This window comes from Leopardus geoffroyi, chromosome E1 (assembly GCF_018350155.1).
Source record: "Leopardus geoffroyi isolate Oge1 chromosome E1, O.geoffroyi_Oge1_pat1.0, whole genome shotgun sequence".
Classification (NCBI taxonomy): domain Eukaryota; kingdom Metazoa; phylum Chordata; class Mammalia; order Carnivora; family Felidae; genus Leopardus; species Leopardus geoffroyi.
In genome coordinates this window covers 25,362,886-25,370,742 of record NC_059330.1, presented here as the reverse complement: position 1 = coordinate 25,370,742, position 7,857 = coordinate 25,362,886, and the positions used below count along the sequence as shown (strand labels likewise).

At 42.3% G+C, this 7,857-nt stretch overlaps 1 non-coding gene across 1 annotated transcript; it reads left to right on the top strand.

Annotated features, from left to right (window-relative positions):
- Positions 1-5,858: 5,858 nt before the first annotated feature.
- LOC123604796 lies at positions 5,859-5,961 on the top strand. The gene has a single exon (XR_006715513.1). It is a non-coding gene; the product is annotated as a U6 spliceosomal RNA (small nuclear RNA).
- The last annotated feature ends 1,896 nt before the right edge of the window (positions 5,962-7,857 follow it).

The window sequence follows — 7,857 nt, the reverse complement described above, 5'->3', positions numbered from 1 at the left end:
GCAATGCGCTTCCCCGCCTGCCCGCGCCCACCACACAAATCAGACGTTCTCCTTGGCTGTCGTCATTCGGCTCTCTGGGCCTGACCAATCCGGAGTCGGGTTGGGGCAAACCCGCCCCCAACCCTCGCTCCTACCGGCAACGGCCGAGCTTCATCCTCCGTGCCCGGGCACTGGGCCCGCGCGCTGCCCTGCCGGGCTTTCCGCTTTGCCGTGGGTGTTGTCGTCTCCGGGTTTTCGTCGGATGCTGAGCACTTGTACAGCTTGGGCTGTCACCTTTATTGCTCAGTCGCCGGGATCGTAATGCAGCCTACTGCGCTTGGCGTTCCGCCGCTCGCCTGAGTGGGAAGCCGCGTAGGCTCGGGCCTCCCACGAATGGACAATCTGGGGAGGGGAAACCTTTCATTCCTTGAAGTGAAATGGCGGGAAACCCCACTTAGGAAGAGAGTTGTGAAAAGGCTGGAAAAAGTGTGGCACTCTTGAACTGGATTTGGGTGGGATGTATCCGACTGGCAGGGATTCCAGTTTGTGTTGTTAAGGAAACGGGAAATTTCCACCATCCGCTGCAGTTTTGTTTCACATAACTAGTATGTCGGAGACTTAAAAGGGTTATATTTTAACTAATTTTAAACATCTTTTCAGCTTTTGTTGAACCTAGTACTTTTCCCAACGAGCCCTGGGTACAGTATTGTACTCCTTTGGTGGTACCACTTCAAGTTATCACATGGAAATAGCTTACGGAAATTGCCAAGCACTCAGTGCTCTAACAATTGGGTTAGCTTTCCACCCCCTTTGCCCAATAGGTTGTATTCTAAGCACTGAAACCTTTGCACGGATTTCCACAAATGAAACCTCAGAGTAGGCAGGTTATATGTTCTTAGCTGCAAACTTTCTTGAAGTGAATCAGTTTAAAGTTCCCTTGTTCCAGTTTTAGCCACTTCATCAATTCTCCCGTGTGCCCTTTGCTGTAGGGCTTTCCAGAGTCTCAAATGGAATTCTACTAGTACAGAAATAGAAGTAGGGAAAATGTTCATTCAAACAATTGGCACCAAAAAAAAAAAAGTTGGCTGAAGAAGTACAAATAGGAGAGAAAAAACCTCATTGTACTACTACTACTAATAATAACCAAATCAGGGGCGCCTGGGTGGCTCAGTTGGTTGTGTCTGACTTCAGCTCAGGTCATGATATCTTGGTTTATAAGTTCCAGCCCTGCATGGGGCTAACTGCTGTCATCACAGAGCCTGCTTTGGATCCTCTGCAACCCCACTGTCTCAAAATAAGTAAACTTAAAGTTCTGTCTCAAAATAAGTAAGCTTAAAAACAAACAAAAAACAAAAAAGCTCAAAATGTAGAAAATCTGAATTACATAAAATTACAATTAAAAGTGTAATGAGAGATGACCCTATACACCAAAATACACTAGACCAGATAGTTTCAGAGTGTGAAAATACTTGGAAAAAATACCAGCTTGTTTTGAAAGATAATCAAATCCTGTAACCAAATCAATCAGGAGGACTGGGTGTCTCAGTGGTTGAGTGTTCACTTTTGATTTCCACTCAGGTCATGATCCCAGGATCATGGGATCAAGCCCCTTGTGGGGCTCCTTCCTGAGCATGGAGCCTGCTTATGAATCTCTCTCTCTCTCTCTCTCTCTCTCTCTCTCTCTCTCTCCCCCCTCTCTCTTGCCCTCCTTTCCCTCCCTCTGCCCCTTTCCCCCACTCTAGCTCTCTCTCTAAAAATAAAAAACAAACAAGAAACCTAATAATCATAACACCAGAAGAAAATCTATAGAGTATTTTATAACTGTAAATGCAAAAATCCTAACTGAAAAATTAGCAGTTCTAACCCAGTAGCCTGCATACCTTGAGACCTGCAAGAGAACACAGTTTGTGTAGCTTTATATTATTCATCTTAAACAGTTTACCCACCTTCCCTCCCTCCCTAGAGATTACAAAAAAGATAATTCCCTTGGGCATTATAATCCTTTTCACTCATTCACAACCAGTAGCCTCCAGGTCATACACCATTACCCTGATTAGCATCTCCATGCTACCCACTACTTCCATTAATCTGATTCAGCGTCCACTTTTCACCAACCATTCTAACCATTTCACTCCACACTTTAGATTTCAACATCTGCTAACAGTCATTTCCCCTTTATTCTTCACCTCTTCTCTAAATGTTCCCATCTACTTCCTGTTCCAACTGAAAACTGGTTTATCACCTGGCAAAATTACCTCTCTTGCAACTTTCCAAGTAGAGGAGATTGTTTTACTTCTCACAGTTTTTTTTTTTTTTTTTATCTTCAAACCTGCTCTTCATGTGCCTCCAAATCATTTCTCTTTTTCCTTCAAAAACCCAAGCTTTTTTAAAGTACAGCCAACTGCTACTACACCAAGATGTCATCACCCTAGTAACTCCCTCTTCGTTTCTTCATGGCTCATTGTCTTCCTTTCTTCCACTATTTTTGTCACTTCTCAGCCACTTTTTCAAACTGTAATCCACATTTTCCATCCAACACCCTGTCTTCTCAGTTCCAAATTCTCCTCTTCATGAAGTGGTCTTGATACTGTTAAAAGCAAACCCTCCATTTGTGTTCCAGATCCTTTCTTCTCTCTCCTTCCCCAGAGCTTTGCTCCACCAATTATCCTTTCTTGCTCCTACCTCATAAGTTTTTCCTCTTCTACTGGGTCATTTCCATCTGTGCACAGACATGTTCTGGTTTCTATTTTAACTAAAAACAACAACAGGGGCACCTGGGTGGCTTAGTTGGTTAAGCCTCTGGCTTTGGCTCAGGTCATGATCTCATGGTTCATGAGTTTAAGCCCTGCATCCAGCTCTCTACTGTCGGCTTGGACCCCACTTCAGGTCCTCTGCCTCTCTCTCTGCCCCTCCCCTGCTTTCACCTGCTCTCTCTCCCAAAAATAAACACTTAAAAAAGCAACAACAAAAAACTACCTACCTTGACCCCTTACACTATCCCATGTCTCTGCTCCCCTCACAGGAAGATTCTTTGAAAGATTTGTCTCTAATATTCTACATTTAATTCCTACTTCATAATTTCTCCTCAACCTATTCCAAACAAGCAACAATACCCATTGTTCTTAGACTTTTTGTGACATAACCAGACCTCTTTATTTCCAAAGCTAAGAATGATTTTTCTGTTACTGACTCTGCTCCAAATGAAGAAGCAAATGAAACCACTGTTTCCTTCTTGAAACTTAGTAGCAAGTCAAACCAATGCTTCTTTCTTAAAACTTCTCTTGGTTGAAAAGAAGCCACACTATGCTGGTTTTCTTCCTACCTGATTGACAAACCACCCTTTCTCATTTTCATTTGCTGATTGCTCCCCAGTCAGACCTTAAGCAAACCTTCCTGGTTTGCTCTCCTTGCTGGGGAGAGTCCAGGGCTTGGTCCTGAGCTCTTTTCTCTTCCTATACACTCCCCCTAGGTAACAGCATCCAGGACCATAGCTCTCCTCGCTCAGTCTTATCCACATCAGTGAGCATCACCACCCACCATGCTATTCAAGCCAAAAAAAACAAAAACAAAAACAAAACAAAAAAACCAAACCTAGGAGTTTTTTTATTCTTTCTTTCATTCTCTTCCCCCCACTCCATCTCCCTACCAATTTCCAATCCTTCTAATTCATCAGCAAATCCTTTTGACTAAATCTCCAAGATCAATACTGAATCCACCACTTCTCACTCCCTCCACCACTGCCATCCCAGTTTAAGTCACTATTACCTTTCACCTGGGTCACTACATCAGTCTCCTCGCAAAGCCTCATTTCTTTCACTCTTGACCCTGGCATTCCTTTTTCCACTGGCTACTTTCGTGATCTTTCAAAACCGTAAATCAGGTCAAGTCATTCTGCGACTCACTACGCTCCATGATTTCCCCTCACATTTAAAATAATATGTATGGGAGTGGGAAGATAGACAAAATAAGTGAAGGATTAAGAGGTACAATATTCCAGTTGTAAAATGAATAAGACAGGGGGAGGTAATGTACAGCATAGGAAATATCAATAATATTGTAACAACTTTGTATGGTGACAGATGGTAGCTAGATTTTGTGGTGACCATTTCATAACGCATATAAATTTCTAACCAACTATGTTGTACACCTGAAACTAATACAATATTGTATGTCAATTATTCTTTAATAAAAAATAATAAAGTAAAATAACATTATTTCATAATAGTTTTCCCCTTCCCCACTACACTCCAGCCTCACTGGCCTTCTTTCCGTTCCTTGAACCAGCCAATCTATTTAACAGTCCTAGGACTTTCTGCATTTAGCTGTTCCCTCCCCATAGAATGCCTGCGGGGGAGCCTAGGCGGCTCAGTCAGTCAAGCAACTAAGTCTTGATTTCTGCTCAGGTCATGATCTGTTTCATGTGTTCTAGCACCACATCAGGAAGACAGTGCAGAGTCTGCTTGGGATTCTCCCCCTCTCTCTGCCCCTACCCCCACTCACGCTGTCTCTGTCTCTCTCAAAATAAATAAATAAACTTGTAAATAAAGAATTATAAATAAAGAATGCTTGCCTCACCTCTAGTAGCTTAACAAGGCTGGATTCTTCATGCTATTCAGACCTCAGTCTAAATATTAAGGGACTTTCCTGGCTATCCAGTCTAAAGTAGCCACCCAGTATTCCTACCACATAACGTATGGTGTCTCTCTGCCCAGTCGGATGGCGGCCCCCAAATGTGAGGCGATGATTGGGTGGAAGATGGTGGCATGGACGGTGAAAGGGCTCACCCAAAGCACAACAAAAAAGAAGTTTGTTGAATACACTGCAAGGGATGGGTAGGCAGGACTGCAAAGGAGAGACTGTCCGCAAGGAGGCAGTGGGTGGAGGTTGTATTTAAAGCAGGGGTGCCTGGGTGGCTCAGTTGGTTGAGCGTCCGACTTCGGCTCAGGTCATGATCTCGCAGTCTGTGAGTTCGGGCCCCGTGTCGGGCTCTGTGCTGACAGTTCGGAGCCTGGAGCCTGCTTGGGATTCTGTCTCCCTGTCTCTGCCCCTTCCCTGCTCATGCTCTCACTCTCTGTCTCTCAAAGATGAATAAACGTTAAAAAAATTAAAATCTTAAAGCAAGAAGGTGAGGAGACATGGGGACATATGAAATTTTCCCCTTTTTGGTAACTGCCTGGATATAAATAGCCCATTGGTGAGCTAGGGCTTATAGATATTTTGATGTGGGCCGCCTGATGGGCCTGTGTATTCAGCCAAGTGGTCGCTGGGGGCCCTTTTGCCTTGATCAAGTTGCCATTGCTCAAGCCTGTTTTCTTTTCTCTTTTTTTTTTTTCCTTAACGTACTTTATTGTCAAGCTAACATACAGTGTATACCATGTGCTCTTGGTTTTGGGGTTAGATTTCCGTGATTCATTGCTTACATACAACACCCAGCACTTATCCCAACAAGTGCCCTCCTCAACGCCCATCACCCATTTTCCCCTTTCCCCCACCCCCTCCACCAACCCTCAGTTTGTTCTCTGTATTTAAGAGTCTCTTACAGTTTGCCTCCTTCCCTCTCTGTTTGTAACTATTTTTTTCCCCTTCCCACCCACCATGGTCTTCTGTTAAGTTTTGCAAGTTCTATATATGAGTGAAAACATAGGATATCTGTCTTTCTCTGACTGACTTATTTCACTAAGCATAATACCCTCCTGTTCCATCCACGTTGCTGCAAATGGCAGGATTTAATTCTTTTTCATTGCCAAGTAGTATTCCATTGTGTATATAAACCACATCTTCTTTATCCATTCATCAGTTGATGGACATTTGGGCTCTTTCCATAGTTTTGCTCTTGTTGAAAGCAGTCAGGCCTGTTTTTTAAAAGTGGCCTCTAGCACTTGCTTGGGCAGCACATATACTAAAATTGGAACAATACAGAGAAGATTAGCATGGTCCCTGCACAAGGATAACACACAAATTCGTGAAGCATTCCATATTTAAAGAAAAAGCGACTTCTATGATAACCCTACTTAAATTCTCTGCAGAGGACTTCTTACTATCTGATCTTTTTAAAATATATTTATTTTGGGGCGCCTGGGTGACTCAGTCAGTTGAGCTTCTGACTTCAGCTCAGGTCATGATCTCGCGGTCTGTGAGTTTGAGCCCCGCATCGGGCTCTGTGCTGACAGCTCAGAGCCTGGAGCCTGTTTCAGATTCTGTGTCTTCCTTGCTCTCTGCCCCTCCCCCACTCATGCTCTGTCTCTCTCTCTCTCTCTCTCTCTCTCTCTCTGTCAAAAACAAACTTTTAAAAAATTAAATCAATAAATATATTTATTTTATTTTATTTTATTTTATTTTATTTTATTTTATTTTATTTTATGTTTATTCATTTTCGAGAGAGGGAGAGAGAGGGGGGAGGGAAGGGCAGAGAGTGAAGGAGACATAGAATCTGAAGCAGGCTCCAGACTCTGAGCTGTCAGCACAGAGACCTAATCAGGGCTTGAACTCACAAACCACGAGATCATGACTTGAGCCAAAGTCAGTCGCTTAACCATCAGAGTCAACAAGCACCCCTGTATTCTTTTTATTATTTATTTAATTTTTAACTATTTATTTATTTTTGAGAGAGAGAGAGAGAGACAGATTGTGAGCAGAGTGCAAGCAGGGGAGGAACAGAGAGAGAGGGAGACACAGAATCTGAAGCAGGCTCTTGGAGCTTTCAGCATAGAGCCCCACGTGGGGCTCAAACTCACAAATAGAGAGTTCATGACCTGAGCCAAAGTCAGATGCTTAACTGACTGAGCCACCCAGGCGCTCCTATATTTGTTTTATCTGAGAGAGAGAGACAGAGAGAGAGAGAGAGAGAGAGAGAGAGAGAGAGAATATCTTAAGCAGGCTCCAAGGTCAGTACAAAGCCCAAGGCGGGACTCGATCCAATGATCTTGGGCTCATGACCTGAGCTGAAATCAAGAGCTGGATGCTCTACTGACTGAGCCGGTCAGGCACCCCTCTGATCTTTTTTACTTATTTGTTTATTGACTATCTTATTCAATTAGAATATAGGCTCCATGGAAACAGGGAACTTGTCTTGTTCATCTCTATATTCCCTGAACCTAACACAAAAAGTTGTTCTGTGAATGCATTCATTCATTCTGGAAGACATGTGTAAAATTGTTATGAAGAAAACTATGAAATTTTTTTGTTATAAAGGAAAAAATAAATCTCTGAATAAATGGGAAAATAAATCACATTCCTGGATGAGAAACTTGTTTATTCCAAATGAATCTATAAATTTATCATCATTTTAATCCCAACTGGATTTTTTTTTCTTTTTAAGTAAGCTCTACACTCAATGTGGGGCTTGGAACTCAGGACCCTGGGGTCAAGAGTCACATGTGCTCTATCAACTGGCCCAACTGGGTTTTTTTTTTTTTTTTTTTTAATTTGACAAGTTGATTCTCAAATTTATCCAGAAGAGAAAAGGGATGTTATTGAAAAAGAAGAATATTAAGACAATTAGGTGCCCTGCAGATATCAAATATTTTATAAAATCAACAGTGGCAGATAAATGTCCATTTGGTCATTTGGAACCAGGAGTCCAGAAAGGAATCAATATACAATGCAAAGGAGTATATGATGGATGTGACATTTCAAACAATTGAGGGAAAGACTGATTATTCACTGATGTGAGGACATCTGGCTATCCCTTTGGTAGGATAACTCACTCTCTTGAGGGGTGAAAATGATGAAGTCCTCAACTTGGACCACCCTGAAAGTGAAATGGCAAGTGGATTAAAGAACTACATTAAGAAAAAAGTGTAAGAGTGCAACAAGTAACAATGAGATATTTTTTTACCTATTGGATTGGCAAAAACCTTTTAAATTTAGTAGTATGTA